The following is a 17,379-nucleotide window of genomic DNA, read 5'->3' as shown; positions in this document are numbered from 1 at the left end:
ATGCCGATAGAACACAAAGTGTCAGACGCATCACTTCCATCACCATCGAAACGCAGGAAAGGCGATTCACTCTCGGTTGAGAAGACGAAACAAATTATTAATTACATGACACAACACCCAAACCACGGTAACCCACCCAGAAGCATTCCCCTTTATAGGAGGCATTGTACGTGCAGTTTACCCACGCACGTGAAGTAGTTTTCCAAACAGCAATCTTTTACAATAATCTTGCTTTTCCAAACAGCAATTAGACAATAACCTTCAGCGAGTGGCATGCCACGATGCGCGTGATATTGAGTATGAACAGTTTAAAGTCTCGGAGGCCTGACTACTGAACTTCAAACGACATTATAATATCGGGCTACGGAAAGTGACAACCTTTAAAACAAGACTTCAACATGAGCGCCAGCCACACTTAATGCAGACTGCTAAAGAGTACGTTTACAGCATCAAACAGACGTTGTGTAATTTTGAGTTTAAGTATGTCTGTAATGCTGACCAAAGTGGTTTTCAATTTGAAATGCATCGCCCGAGAACTTTGGATGTTAAAAGCGAAAGGAAAATTGAAGCTCTTGCAATAAGTGTAAATGCTATGACACATTTCTACACAATCACGCCTTTTAATTAATTTAAAGGGAAATTTAGTTGGTAAATTGTTCATTGTTCTCCAGGAAAAGAGCGGAATAGTGCCTGTAACATTGCAGACTGGATTTAATAGTTAGAGCAGAGACCTGGCATCAACATCTGGTAAAATGGGATTACATGAATTGCGAGAATGGTATGTGAATTGCTATTGGCCGAATACAGGGAGCAGGAAGAGGTGCGAAGTACAATAGCTCCTGCTGCGAAATCAGTGAAAGTGCGACAAATTCCAAAAGGTACCACCGGCATATTTCAACCTTTGATTGTATTTTTTTAGACAATACAAAACATAGGCGTACCATATGTGATTATGCAATAAAGGACGAACATTTCCGTTCAAAACTGCATGACAGAGATACTATTGTCACTCTGCATTCCCTTGTGTACAATCAATTTCAGTCTCCTCGCTTCACGGGAATGATTCAATAAGCATTTTGTAAATCAGTATATATTAATGAGCCGATCTAATGATTCGAGATACCGAAGAAGCGCGCTTTCAATATTCCCGGCATTAACTTTTGTGATATTTGTGACACTTCATTCTTTATTAGGTGCTCATGGTGCTCTGCAAAATTCTGTTTTGACCATTTCTAGCATTTCTTGCATTGCCGTAATTTTGTCCAGTAAGAATGCTATCTCTGGAGCTATGTCCATTGTCACTGAAGTTATCTGTTATCTACTACAAACAACGAATTTTTCAACATTCAAAGAACTGTAAGTTGTAAACCGTTCTAGATATGGACAAACTAATTAGTGTATGAGATTGCGTGGAAAAAATCATTGTTGTTTGATACCTCACATGATCCTCTTTCCATTTGAAAAAGTTGACGTCGATCCGATATGGCGGATTTCAAAATGGCGTCCATGATCTGGAGTGCCATTAAAACATCCCTCCTAATCGATTTACATAGTTGAAGTTATAACTATTGTTCCTCCATCTATTTCCAAAAAATAACGGTCTTGCAACTATCAAATTATATTGTATTTGGCTTTCCCAAATTCATGTTTCTATTTCGTTTTCCCATATTTCTAGTGCTCATTAGCAGCTAAAATTTTTGTCAATATCTTATATTCAACCCTACTCTAAGACAGTAGTTGTTTCCTTTTGCTAACGCAACGGCGAAGTGGTGAGGTCTACTTGTAAATACTTGTATAGCTCCAGACGTGTTTGACATGTTGTAAATGCTCCAGAAACAAGATTGGTGTTGTGATCTTGAACTGGGACATTTTCATTGTATTCCCAGAACGTATACAACAATGTACCATTAATTAGAACAATTTGATGTACTTCAATATTGGGGGAAGTTAGTTTCTCATACAATTCTTTTCGTTGATCAATAATACTGGTTTGACTAAAATTTGAACGTTGCGCCATTTTCCACGATAAAGAATTTAAAGTGAGCTTGGACAAACTTTGTCGTGCTGGATTGTTTTCAATTTTGACTGGGTCGAAAGCAATACCTTCACGTTCAAGGATAGTATAAATGAAGTTAGTTTTACCTTCTTCAGAGATGCATGTACTTTGCCACCCAGAAGCTTGCATTTTTGATTTGAGAAACGTATTGATATACTCAGTGAAGAGACCACTTGTTTTGGTGATTGAATCATACCAAACCATTTGGATTGATTGGACAATATCGTATTTTCAAATTTGAAAGATTTCCACAGGTTGATATCCCAGTTCTATTCCCCATCAGGATGCCGCGGTCGGCAAGAGGGATTGCCGCCGTCGACGGTGGCAGGCCGCCGGTAGGCAGCCGGCACCCGTCCGCGGCGGCACGACGATCTACTTGTTCAAAATTGCCGACCTTTTGCCGAGGCGGCAAGCGGTCGAAAATCGTAAAAAATAATGCCCTTTGCCGACTCTTTGCCGACTGTTGCCGACCGCCAGAGTCGGCAAAACAGTCGGAAAGACCTCTTTCCGACCCTCTGCCGACTTCTTATGCCGGCCTCTTTTCGACGGCGGCGCCGGCGCATTTACTCCACCTTTTCGGCTGTTTGCCGACTGCTCGGCAAGGCAACTTTCCGACGGCGGCGCCGGCGCATTTAATGCTCATTTCCGGCTGTTTGCCGACTGCTCGGCAAGTCAACTTCTCGACGGCGGCGCCGGCGCATTTAATGCTAATTACCGGCTGTTTGCCGACTGCTCGGCAAGGCAACTGTTCGACGGCGGCGCCGGCGCATTTTATGCGCCTTTCCGGCTGTTTGCCGACTGCTGGAAAGGACCTCTTTTCGACGTCGGCTTCCCGATTCTCCACTGGCGGCATCCGACTTCTTGCCGCCGTCGAAAAGTGGCCCTTTGCCAACTGGAAATCAACGCTTCAGGAAGGCAAAATTTTCATCAGCTTTTACATTAGTCTTGCCTAAGTCTTCCTCCATGCTATGATTTCTCGACAAGGAGCACCCTTGGAAGTTCTTGAAGTATAAACTTGCATTTTTTTGTGTGTCCCAGTACAAAATTTGTTCTTTTGTCTTTTTTGCAGCACTTTCAGCCAAAAAACAAGAAATTGAATGGGATATGGAAGTATTATATACTTTCAGAACTAGCAATTGTGCCCTTCATGAGAAATCATAGCACGGAGGCAAACTTAGGCAAAGCTACTCTAAAAAGTGGTGAAAATTTTGCCTTCCTGAAGGGTTGATATCCAGTCGGCAAAGGGCTACTTTTCGACTGCGGCAAGAGGTCGAATGCCGCCTGTGGGAGAATTGAGAAGCTGACATCGAAAAGAGGTCCTTTCGAGCAGTCGGTAAACAATCGGAAAGGCGCATAAAATGCGCCAGCGCCGCCGGTGGAAAGTTGCCTTTCCGACCAGTCGACAGACAGCAGAAAAGATGCGTAGCACTGCAATGAAAATCATGGCGGATTCCCACCAGTAATAAAAATCAAATGAAATCTTTAATTTTACGTCCCACGGATATGCCGGTTAGGCTAAAGGAGACGGTGATGATGAATAATGAATGAAATGGTGGAATAAAGAAAGTGGGAGGAAACGGGAGAACCCCGAGAAAACCCACGCATACGGTGTTTGTCCACCACAAGGTTCACTTGGCGGGAGTAGGGTTTGAACCCGAGACCCCTAACACCAGAGGTGAACGCTCTACCACTGAGCCACCGCGCCCCCCCCACCAGTAATATTGCACTCGGTACATACGCAGTACATTTCTACAATTCTCAGTACGATTTAAGTGCTATATAGAGGAAAAGTATCTGGGAATGACTTACAAATGCTTAAAAGCGAACCAAAAATAACAACTGAGCAGCTAATAATGAACGTTAAGAATAATTCAATTAACATGTCTGTGCGCCTAATGTGAAAAACTTATAACAGTCAGTACATTTTCCTCCTGAAAGCACATCTTTCACTATCACGACCACTAGGAACAACACTGTTCTATGCAATCAAAATTTGCTAGTTGCAAACGCTTTCTTCGAAAAAAAAAAAAAAGCCGCAGCAATCCGTCGGAAATACGGTCTTTTTAGGTTGTCGTTTTCCCATCAACTATTGGAAAAGGATTTTAAACGTCAATGATTTTCTAAATTTTTTTAAAGTACAGGGGTCACACTCCCAATGGAAAATGAGATTTAAATAAAAATTAATGAAGTAAAAATTATAAATAAAAATACTGTAATAAAAGGTATGTGGTGGCGGAGAGATTCAAACCGAGCCTACACGCAAAAAAAAAAAAAAAAAGGTTAAAGTAAACAAGAAAAAGGTGGAGAGTAACCATGTTAGTTTGTCAATATATGGAAAACAGAGACGTGTATCCAAGCAGCCAAGCCAAAATGTCTCTGCATTTGTTGTAACTTTGGTATATATAAAAAAAAAAAAAAAAAAAAAAAAAAAAAAAAGTGGCCGGAGCGATCACTTGTCTGCTTACACCCATGACTATATTCGTAGAAACCAAACACTGAAATGCACTAAATACAAGTTCTAACGACTAAGCTGTCAGTTCTAACTCTATGCCTTAAATATTTATTTAAATACACTTTAAAAGTGGAAATCATATTAAGATAAAATAACAATTAAGTAGGTAACTAATTGTTCATTTAATGCGTTCCTATATGATTTATACATTAATTGTATACAATGAAACAGAAAAATGTGAGAAAATAATTTATATCGTAAATGAAACAGCCACATGCACAGTATACTCATAGTGCATACCCATTATATAGAGAAAAAAGGTTAATGAAGTCATTTACATAAAAAATGAAGTGTTTTAACATAATACTTTGCAAAGATCCTTTGTTTTAAAGGAATTCTTTAAGAGAATAAATGAAGGGAAGATCACAATTTTTTCTGGTCTATATTAGCACTAAAAACACACCAAATTGTATTAACAAAATACAATGCACATCGTATTAACTTATATACATTAGCCTATGTAATGAACCTTATCATCATTTAGAAGTTATATGTAATATACCTTCGGATGTACTACTACTTTTTTTTTTTTTTTTTTTTAAACAGAAATTTGTAGCATTCCATAACATTGAGTTTTAACACGGATAGCCTTCATACAGTATGTAAAATCAGAAAAGCAAATATATATGAAGTGATTACAATGTTCAAAAAAGCACTATATTATTCTAAAGAATTCCTGCTATCCATATTTTGTCTTGAATAACTCAGCCATTTTTCTTTTTTAGCCCATTGATATATACGAGGAAATCTTCCTCTGTTTCTTTGAGATTTTAAGGGTTTTACTTTTTATTATTTTTCTTCAGGTCTATTTAAATGTCTCTTACTTTGTGGAAATAAAATTCTGTGTTGTATGTTTTTAATATTCATAAATGACATCTAATTTAAATAATAATATACTTATATATACTAAAAGATCATTTTGACAAAGCAAGGGACATTTAAATAGATATTCAGAAGAAATCAGTAAAATCAGAACATCAAAAATTTTATTCATTTCAAAGAAAAGGAAGAATACTTCCCCTACAAATCAATGGGATAGAAAAGAAAGGAGGCGATGGTACTGAACCTCACCGTTAAGGAGCTTGTACTCTGAGAAATATAATTACACTTTGTCTCTTAACTGATTCCACGCAAAAAAAAAAAAAAAAAAAAAAAAAAAAAAAAAAAAAAGTTAAGAACAATATCAAACAACAGTTGTCTTTATAATTGAAGAAAACTTCAAACCTATGAAATAGTAATGTAGAATTTAAATAGCTCAGAATCAGGATTGTGAGAATATAGAGAGATACAGAAAATTTTACAACACTGCATAGAAAAGATGAAGTAATAATAAGAAAAGAATTTAACGACAAAAACTGGGATAGGGAGACTAAGGTAATATTGGCAAAACAAAAATCAATTTCAAAGCCGTAATTCTCAATATTCGCTTCAAAGGTAAGTGATGACCATAATTCCCGTGTGATTTGAAATAAACCGCATTAAAATGGGAAATGTTTTACAAATGTTATGATTGAATGAAATTCACCCGTTCTAAAAGGAAAAAAAAAAAAAAACTGTAGTCCCACATATATCCTACCACTCTTCACAAATATCTTTAAGGATGTTAGTACATATGATGTCAATACTCTCCGTTAGTGGCGTAGGGAAGGGGGGCCCAGAGAGGCCGGGCCCCCAAAAAGGTCCGACAATGTAGTTTGATGTTTGTAATTTTTTAGATATTTTTGTGTTTATATATTTTTTTGTTTGGAATTGTTCCATATGTACCTATAACAGCACTTGCCCCACCAAACACACATCCTGGCTACGCTACTGCTCTCTGTGGGTCTTCTTCCATTGCAACACTTCTGTATTTCTTGAGCAACATTTCCCCTTGCTTCCAGAAATAAATGAACTATCTAAAATAGAACAAATATAATGCTTTGTAAAATATACTCTTCAATGTGTACGGCGTTGGCACATCACGTATATTTATTACAATCGAAAATATACTTCATCACACCAAAACCAAACCAAACTACACAGTGTAATAGACCTTGTTGCAATGAACCGGCTTCAACGCTATATGTTAGACGCTATATGTTACAAGAAAACCTGTAAGAGTAATGAAAACTGTAGTCACTGATGAAGAATTCAATTACGTCGAAACAGTTAACTTTTACTTAACCTTTTGTCACTCGCGCTGTTGGAAAAAAAGCAAACAGGTGAGTAAAAACTAATGATTTTTACGAATGGGGTCGCATTAGCGGAGTCACCCTCACTGCTATTCCTCAAGTGGCTCCTTCCCCTCTTTCACCCTAAAGCTCGCTGACGTGCTGCAATTGTAGTAGCTTCCAGTACAGGTTGAGGAAATAGTTTCGTCTGCGTTTGCTTTTTTCAAACGCGCGAGTAGTTCCGTGATAACACTAGCAAACATATATTTTTATGGAGTTTGAAATTTTCCAACGCGCGATCGTTAATGTGATAATTACTGTTTATGAGTGAAGTTTTGTTTTTCTAAGCAATGTCTCGCTTCTTGAATAGAAGTGAGATAGAGAAGTGGCTTGACAATATTAGTGATGAGTCTGATGTTAACTATCGAAAATTAGTGGCTGCTGAAAGTGATGCGAATTGAAGTAATGAAAAAGTGAATGAAGATGATATTGATCATGATAGTGAAGCAAATAAAAACAGTGTAGATGCAGATTCAGATGCAAACGATATGGATGTGAATTACAGTTACAGTGAAAATATTGTTTCATTGGGAAAGACAGGAAAACAAAATGTAAATAGTAACTGGCAGCATCAGCAAAGACAAAGTGTAAAAACATTGTGAAAAAGATGCTAGAACCGAAGTTTACTGCTAAGGGTATCACTGAGTAAACAGTTTTTTTTTTTTTTTTTTTTTCGAAATTTATCGATATAGCCGTGATTGATGAAATTGTAAAATGTACTAACAATTATTTGGATAAATTACGAACAAGTTTCGGCGAAGAACGCACTGCAACTGTACAGCAACTTCAAGGGCAAAATTAATGACTTTATTTCGACGTCTTTATTTGATTGCCAAAAGAAAGGAGCACGTGATGATGTACGATCACTGTGGACATGTGACGGAACAGGAATTCTAATCGTAAGAGCAGCAATGAGTTACACGAGCTTTTTACTGCTACTCAGGGCATTAGATTCGATGATTTCGAAAGCCGATCTCAGAGAAGAGATATTGACAAGCTATAGATAAAACACACTGACTTGACACCTAGTTTTCTGTTCCAAGCGTTGCTATCGGCTGAAGGAATTCACTCCCTTTCGCCAAGGCTCTCTCGTTTAGCAACAGCTGAACCCTTATTGGCTCAACGCGTGGATGTGTCGATGGTTTGAACTTTAGTTCGCATTTTTGCCACGGATCAAGACATTTTGACAGCACTATAGCAACAATTCCAAATATCCTAAGTATTTACTCAACAATTGCATGCATTACTTCAAATAAGTTTACTAAATATATTGTTTGTATCTCAAAATGTCAATGTTGGAAAAAAGCAAACGCGCGAGTAGTTATGTTACTAAATTTGGCGCGAGTGACAAAAGGTTAATCTTTATTACAACAGTACGGTCGCCACCCCAAACGAGAATCAGAAAAGAAAAGAAATCCTGCCGTATATCCAATGGTAGGAATTTGAGTTTCTTGAGAAATCTTTGAAACATTACCTTGAAGCTGCAAGTTAAACAATAAATCCCTAAGTCCCTCACCAGACAAAAAGATGTATTAAAATAGAATATTATATTTAGTGAAGATAGCATTATATTACTTTGAAATAGAACTTCGATACGCGTCAGGGTTTTGCGACACTATTGTATTGGCAATTGAGAATTTTGTATTCGGCTGAATACAAAATATTACATCTTAAAATAAAACCTTGTTAATGGAACAAATAAAATGCACATATACTTAAATAAACTACAGGTAAAATCGATCAGGTGGGCAAAAATGATAAAAGTTTCAAAACAAATACATTTTATGTTCTCCTAGGAGTCAATTTGAGTAACATATCTAAAACACAAACCATCTGTAATAAGAATTCAATCGAATGAACATAACTTTGAGAAACGCTATTAAAAAAAAATCACAAAACTATAACTTTACATTTGTTCGTTTGTCTGCCGAGCTCCTTTATGGCTGAGCGGTTAGTGTACGCGTCTTAGGCGTGGGTGACCCGGGTTTGCTTCCCGGAGAGAGCTCACGTGGTTCGGATTCCACCTTAATCAGTAGGTCCCGTCTTATATAGCCTCGCTGCTGAAAGGGACGTTAAACACAAAATCAACTCAACTTTCGGCCTTTTAAGTTAAAATTTTCAGAGTACAAGCACAAGACACTCTAAATTCCCTGTTTAGATTTTGGCGGCATACCAACGTAATATATCAAAATGGCGGCCATTTTGTCAAATGAACGAGTATCTACGCTACGAAGCGCAATTTTCAGTCTTTTAAGTTGAAATTTTGACGGTAGAAGCACAAGATATGCTAAATTTGCTGTGTAGATTTTCTCGGCGGTCCAATGTAAAAAAAAAAATAATCAAAATGGCGGCCATTTTTTCAAAACGGCAGTGAGTAGAAAATTGTTGCAAGTTGTGACAATGACAATATTGAAATATAAATCACATTTTAACACTTTTACCCCAAAGACATTGAAATATTTCGAAAAAAAAAAACGATTAAACCCGAAAAAAACCCAATTAAACTCGAAAAACAGCCGAAAAAATGGGCCCAGGTGGGTTTCGTTTTTTCAAAAAAGCCCGGGGTTTTTTCAAACCCTCGTTCATGATGAGCTTTTCTCCTCAAAAAAGTTTTAATAGTAGTCGCTAATGGTTTTCTACAGATGTTAATGTTAAATTATTAAATTTTTTCAAACTTCCGATGTCCAAGTTTTTGTACCTACACATCGTGAAACAGTGTCAGGAGAAAGGGTTAACACTCGGAAAATGAAAATGAAATATTTGAGTTTTACGTCCCACGATTATGCCGGTTAGGCTAAAGGAGACGGTGATGATGAGAGATGAATGAAAATGGTGGAATGAAGAAAGTGGGAGGAAACGGGAGAATCCCAAGAAAACCCACGCACACGGTGTTTGTCCACCACAAAGTTCACTTGACAGGAGCAGGGTTTGAACCAGGAATCCCATGCACCAGAGATGAACGCTCTACCACTGAGCCACCGCGGCCAGCAAAAAATCAAAATAAGACAGTCTGGTGCAGGTGTAGTTTTGGTGCACTACATTTTGGAAGATTTACAGGTAAAATTGAATACTTTCCATGAAAAGACATGTTTATAAGGAACGAATTTCTACAGGTAACTTAATTACATACAATGTAATACAACTGTATCTTACGTTTACTAATGTTAAACCATTACAAGTGCTTTACGACGAATAAAACAAATGAGTGCATATGAAAAATGGCTCTATTAGATGTTATTTTCCACGGGCGGCTTATTTCTGCACCGTGTACACCGGCATCATATTTCTGCACAGCGTGCAGAACCTGTATTTTGTTTGCAAGTGGAGAGTTACTAGTATGAAACAACAACAAGTGTTGTTGAAACTTGTATTATTCTCAAAACGCACTTCCTTCCACTACCCTCACTTCTCCGCATACACACTATCGCAGACGTGCCTGCTTCCTTCGGACGTATTCCCGCGCGGGCCCACCAGCTTCGCCCTATCTGACTCGGTTCGATAGCATTCGTGCTATTTAGTGGCCACCCAGCACAGATTGTTTTGTGCTTTTTTGTGCTGTTTTTATGCTAGACATCTGGAACCCTTATTTATACGCAAATCGTAAAGGTCCCCTTGAATTTTATTTATGCCAAGTAAAATATATTCCGCCCATTTGAAACCGACTAGGGGACAATAAAAAAGAAACTGGTGAAAGAATTATAATTTTTCTTTTTTTTTTTTTTTTTTTTTTTTTTTTTTTTTTAGTATTGCGCCACAAGTAAACCTGTACACAAGAGCGTTTAACCACTACCTCATTTCTCCTTTTTTTTTTTTTTTTTAATTGGAAGTTTTCGCTCACATGTGAAACAAGTCCTGCAGTAAATAATCTAGTGGATCTTATTAGGTTACTAAAGATACACTAAATACTAGAGAATACTAAAGGAACACAAACCTTGTCATGGCACAAACATTATGAGAAATTGTCCACGTTTCTCTAAGATAATTTAGCACCAGGTGCTAGTTGGCCACTAAAGAGCACGAATTCTATATAACTGAGTCAGAGCAGGGCAACGCTGATGGGCCCGCGCGGTAGCGCGGGGGTGTGTCCGAAGGGAACAAGTGCGTCAGCGACGGTGGGTATACGCGTAAGCGAGGGTAGTGAAAACATATGGGCTTTGGTAATCATACGTTTTTCAATATCACTTTTTATGGTTTCATACTAGTAACGCTTCAGTTGTAAACATAAAATACAGCTTTCGTACACTGTGCAGAAATACATTGGCGTTGAGTTAGAAGACACTTATCTTAAAAACTAAGACATGTAAACTTTTGCAATTTCAAGAAGAAAATAATGTACTACAGTTTCTTAACTGTCCCTCGTTTTGTAAATAAAAATTAAGTGAAACCTTTAAGTTTCTTGTCCAACGGTTATGCCGGTTAGGCTAAAGAAGACGGTGATGATGAGTAATGAATGAAATGGTGGAATGGAGAAAGTGTAAATAAACGGGAGAACCCCGAGGAAACCCACGCAGACAGTGTTTGTCCATCACAAAGTTCACATGGCGATGGCTGGGATCGAACCCGGGACCCCAAGTACCAGAGGTGAACGTTCTACCACTGAGCCAGCGCGGACCCTACAATTGTAAGCGAGTTCTTGATATACCGGTAACTCTTTACTTTGGGCAAGGCAATGATATCCTGTCAGTACATAGTATTGCCGAACGAGCGTAAGCGAGTGAAGGCGGGTTATAGCCCAGCAGGGCACTTTGTTTTCTGTCTTTCCTTCTTGGGAACTGTAATTATAATTGCGGGAACCAGTTCAGATGACTTGGTTATTGTCACTGCCTTGCCTAAAGTAATGACTTGCCGATATACCTTAGGGGGTTCGTGAAGGTAAGCAGCAAGGCAACAAATAGAATCGAAGTTAATACACAGGTTGGGCTAGGTAGTACCATTTAAATTACTTTCTTTGATACCCGCCCCCCAAAAAAATTATATGCCGGAGACGCCAGTGCGCGGGAACATACTATAACCGAATCTTTTTCATGCGCAGCAACAATTAACATATGTAACACAACATATAAAATTGATGACAATTTGAAATGTATATGCATAATATTAAATTAACTCACCCCATGTATATGCATAATAAGTGCAATAATATATGCAAATGTATATGAATAATATTAAATTAACTCACCACTCTCTCACTTCATGTTTTCGTGGTATTTGCTTAACCAGCAATTGCGTACAGTTCCAATGAATGAATATTTTTATGATAAACATTCTTTTCACTATTTGTAAACTTATCTCAACGAATTTTTTTAAAGGACTTTACCCACACTGCATCACAATGTGACAAATGAAGAACGCGAACCGAACATACAGGCAGCGCAACCAGACTACGATTTCTGCAATCAGGCTCTTCAGCGGCAAAGGCGGCTCGGCGCCTGTCCGAGCATCTTTTCAAGGTCGGTCCATCCGCTGTTTGCCGACATTCTTTCGGCTCCTTTACTTGTCGGCACGCCGCCAACGTTTCGGCGTCTTTCCGACAATATTTGCCGCGGTCGCCGTCCGCTGTTTGCCGTCTCCTTGCAAAATGTTTGTCAAGGATCCTCTCGTACTTGTAATTTATTTTAAGTATTTACTTCTCATATACCCTTTACGTGCAGTCCCTTTACTACATTTCTTTTCATGCATTTACCTTTTTCGTGGTCGGCACGCCGTCAACGTTTCGACGTCTTTACAACCATCCTTTGACGCTGTCGTTCCGTCCGCTGTATGCCGACTTTCTGCCGACTCCGTTTTCACAAGACATATTTTATGGAATTAGTGCCCACCCACAAGAAAAACCTTCGGACAGTTTCAATTTTTACTTCATCATTAAAGAAGATACAGGCTCTATTCATTTTCCAAAATTCGACTCTTTGCCGCTGGTACGCGTTATTGCAACTTTCGCCGACGTCGTGCCGACGTCGCTTTTCAAGAAATTGCCGGCAGTCTCTTTTTGCAGTCGTCGTCCGACTGTCTGCCGACTGTTTCGAGAAAGCTTTATACGAGGGAAATATAAGCCCTAATTCGTATTTTAAAGCAATAAATTACCTTCTAACTCTCTTTGTTTTCTATTGGTGAACGAATCTCTTTTTGCTCGTCGCGGTCGAAAATCGAGCGGAAAGACGCCGGTGTCCGGCGCCGGCAATCCGACCGCGGCATCTGGTCGGCATGCACAAATTGTCCGACTATAGGCGGCAGGATCCTGATGGGGTTGCTTTTGTGTTAGTACGACACTCATGTTCCTATGAGACATTGCTCCTGATCGTATTGAGTAGATGTTGCTGTAGGGGTAGGATTCATTTCTTCAGCAGAAGCACCACATAATGTAAATAGTAGTTTCTTGTTACATCGATACGGGAGGAGGCCATGCTAGAGGTGATGACATGGAAGGATCTTCATTTTTATCAGAACATTTACTTTACTTATTGCTGGTATTTCCTCATATACCTGTATATAAATTCTTCGGTGGCCTACAGGGTATTTATTCCATTTGTTGATGAAATGATATAAACTAACAAGATCCAAATATCATATTTTTCTCCTTTCCTTTCGTCAACTTCACGGTTCAGTTTTACACAGTTCGTTCTACCCCCAAAGAAGCTATCTTTCGGATTTAAGGTTGCGATTCATGTAAGTGCGACTCCTGAGGTACGTTGCTATTGCTGAATTTTGCTTCAGGAGTTGCTTAAATTCACACTACCACATTTCATGAACAATGTATCCCGATTCACGTAGTCTTGCAATTTTTCGTGGGGTGTGCTTATAACGAAATTCCATGGTGTCTTCAGGATCGTCGTAAATGAGCTGATTACGTCCTGTAGTGATACATACTTTGCAGCAATGGTAAAAACAGCCTTCATGCTCATATATGTGCTCTCCTGACGTCTCGGGATCTCGGTAGTAACCATCAACTCAGAATCCGGCAATAAACCTCTCTTTTGTCGAGCTGCATGTAGGATTTGTTTCCCTTCCATTTTCTCTATGTTTAGCAACCACTGAATTGAAGTAATTTATTGAGTACTTCCCCATCGGTAACTATTTGTTGGTAGGATTCCAATCGTATTCCGTTTGGGGAAATTTCAACGGAATACTAAATTTGAAGCGCTTGCAATCGTTATTGTCTCCAAGAAAGGTTTCACTTTTGTATCTCCTTCCAATGACGCCATAAAGGAAACACATGCTTGACGTAGTACATTGACATCTTGAATATAATAGCTGACAATGTCCTTCTGGAAATGAAACGTGACATTACGATGTTCGTTGTACTATTGCATAAACTCGTTCCTCTCTTCGACGGACATTTCATTAGCACCAAAAACTTCGTTTCAGGAAGTGTTCCAAAACACGTTTGATTTTCCTAGGTGTTGAAGAAATGCAGGAAATAGCCTTTGCTTTCAGGTAAATTGAATGCTTTTGACAATTTATTTAATGCCATAGGTAGGAAATTCAAAGAGTCAATGAATGTCAAGTTATTTAGTGTTAAACTTTGTATCTTGGTTCCGTTCAACAGGACGGCAGGTTTCCACTAACATTTGCCCACCATAGCCTTTAGGATTAAAGGTCCATCATAGCCTTTTGCATTGCGTGCGAGACATACAATTCTATTAATGTTCGGATGACGTTCCCGCAAGTACTGAAGAAAATCATAATTTGGGTCCTTTCCATGAAATATATATTGTCGATGTCCACAAGTTGTGCAAGACTGCTGGATATTGTCATTTTCAAGGCATACATAACAAACTTGTTATGCAACCAATTTCTTGTCCTGCATGATTTCTATATCATAAAAAATAAATAGTGCTTTCTTTGCATGCATAAGCAAAAGTAACCCAGATTTCAAACATTACTCATCAGGAATCATGAAGCATTGATGTGACACTGGAGCGAACTTCTTATATACATTACAAAATGTTTCATTGCAGTCGTGAGTGCATTGTCCACTGCGGATAAAAGAATATATCCTGAAACATTTGGTAAATTGCTTCACCATTATACAGAGAGGTTCTCCTTGATGATGGTTCAAACATCCTTCGCCATAAAATTGACGATTACAGTCGTTGCATATCATCAAAGGTTAGTCTTGTAGCATAAATGTCTTTATAAACATTTCGAACATGTTACAGGACAACTTTTTACATGTCTGTTACGCTGATCATATTTTTTGTGAAATGCTCCACACTAGAATTTGGTGGAAAAACAAGTAGTCCAAGACTGAATAATATCAAAATGTCCAGCGATACAAGCTAAGTTTATGGGAGTGTGATTTTTATCATTGGACCGCTCGTACATGATACCTTGACTAGAAAAAACTGGTGTTCACTGTAATTTTGTACTGTAAGGTGTGTCTGGAATTGCAGAATTTCATTCACACTGGCACCATGTTCTAAACTGACTCCTAACTGGGCACATATAGCATCCACTCCTAGATCTACGACACATTTAGATTGGTGTTGATGTTGCTTATAACGTTTCCCATCTACATTTTTGTATTTCTTCAGACCAATAGCAATTACAAGGGCGTACGAGAAGCACTTACAGTCTTCATTTTTTGCTTGCACATCCCTCTCTTACTTCGTAGAAGGTCTTCATTTTCTAGTACGCCTTGTCATAAACGGCCATGGCCGTGTAGAATATCCGCTCGACGAAAATGGATGGTGAATGATTCATGAAGGAGAAACATAGTTGCTCTGCAAAACTCTTTCAAGCGAGGCCCATATCGTCTCCAGTGTCAAGTTTCGGACTTGACGAAAACTCACCCAGGATGGTTTATTGGTATTACAGGGATAAATCACGGTCAAGCCTTCCATAGCTTTATCGCTGATATTTTTCAATAAGTGATTCAGCATCGCCTGAAAACTGTTATGTGCACACTCAATAATACTTGTTCCTGCGGATGGTGCATTAAACTGGACTTCCAACATTCGGCCATCAATATTGTATCGTGTGTATTGTCGAGCTGCTTCATTTATAATCGTAAAACGCGATTCAGGAATGATAGGAAAAAAAAACGAACAGATAATTGCTGTAAATGTACACCAAGAAAGGAATTTAGCAGCGTTGATTTATTTTTTTTTTTTACAAAGAGAGAAGAAAATACTAAAGAAATAACATACCTAATGGTAGACAGTAAATCGTAACTCTTAATTTAACTACTTAATTGCGCAATTAGTATGGAGGACCTGAGTTTGATTCCTGATGGACCTCTTTTTACCAACGGTGTTATTCATTACATCAATGATAAGTACTTTAATTAGCATGGCAATTTTGGTTAGATTCCTCTTGAGAGCTTCGATTCAACGTTTGAAATAATCGTGCTGGTAAATCGGAGGCTTTATTGTTGTCATACATGAAACTGAACCCTAAAGTTTTTCTAAATCCATGTCTTAAGTAGTGCCACAGCTGGAATGTATGGTTTATGTTTCCTTCAATAACCTTGCCCATGAAATGGTCACTAAAATGTTTTATTGTTATATTTTATTAAACCAAGGACTTAATTTATTAAAGGTGTTACTTATTACATCAACTAGTAAGTACCCCCAGATTCTGTAATCATAAAATTACATTAATAAATGAAATTGTTTTCAAACTGTATTGAGATGATATCTTTGTGACAAAAATCATTGGAGTACACGTAAGCATTTTTATACATTCGTCTTTCAAATGATGTGTACGCAAACTAAACGGTAAATATGCAAAATTAACATTAACAAAATAAAATTTTATTGTCTGATTTCTAAAATCGTATAGTGTAAAACTTTTATCAAATTCACTTACACCGTTAGAACTAAAAGGTTAGAGTACACGCCTTTGGTGTAAAAGACACGTCTAACTTTCACAAATTCTCGAGAGCAAAACAATTTATTCCCATGCATTATTTATAAATCTAAAAGTTGATAATCAGACGTTACTGAAAATTTTTAATATTGTTTATAGATAACAGAACGTAACAAATTCTCAGACACCGCAATATGTTTCTCATGTGTAGTTTTAGAAATTCAAAAAAATAAACAGAGTTTAAAAACCACTCCATTGATTTTAAGAAACAAGGATTTCGAAACATTTTATAAACTTGTCTGTAGCTAAAATCCCAAAATGTTAATATTCCAAATATTTTGTAGACTTACAGCAAATTGGTTCCAAGGATTACTGGATGTTGAATTTTAGAAAGCCACACTGTTAAAAATGCAAGTCTTGTTACAACAAGAGTCTTCGTCGATGTGATATTTGAAACCAAAATTTAGATTTTACGTAGATCTGAAAACTTGTACACTATTAAGTGTTGTTGCTATCAACCTATCAAAACGAAGAAATTAATAACTGATGTGCGTGAAAACCAATGAAAATACAGCTTTGAGAATACACAATATTACAAATATTATCTTGTGTAGTTTAAATCTTTTAATATATTAAAAAAACAAGACAAGTGTATCTACAATTATACTGTAGTTTATACATAATAGGATATAATGAATTCCTTGACACTATAATCATAAACAATACATGAATAAAGGAATGTTTTTCTATCTATGTTGATATATAATATTTGTGACAGTGAAATCCTTATTGTA

The 17,379-nt window shown here is 37.7% G+C and overlaps 1 long non-coding RNA gene across 1 annotated transcript; it reads right to left on the bottom strand.

Moving 5' to 3' along the window:
• Positions 1 to 6,342: 6,342 nt before the first annotated feature.
• On the bottom strand, positions 6,343 to 13,010 carry LOC145693430 (uncharacterized). Its single transcript, XR_014132770.1, has 2 exons — positions 11,958 to 13,010; positions 6,343 to 6,463 (listed from the first exon to the last, which is right to left on the bottom strand). It is a non-coding gene; the product is annotated as an uncharacterized LOC145693430 (long non-coding RNA).
• Positions 13,011 to 17,379: the final 4,369 nt, after the last annotated feature.

The sequence above is a fragment of the Thermobia domestica genome, chromosome 8 (genome assembly GCF_964235325.1).
Source record: "Thermobia domestica chromosome 8, izTheDome1.hap1.1, whole genome shotgun sequence".
NCBI classification, from domain to species: Eukaryota; Metazoa; Arthropoda; class Insecta; order Zygentoma; family Lepismatidae; genus Thermobia; species Thermobia domestica.
The sequence above is the reverse complement of the archived record's forward strand: the minus strand, read 5'-3'. Positions and strand labels throughout refer to the sequence as shown.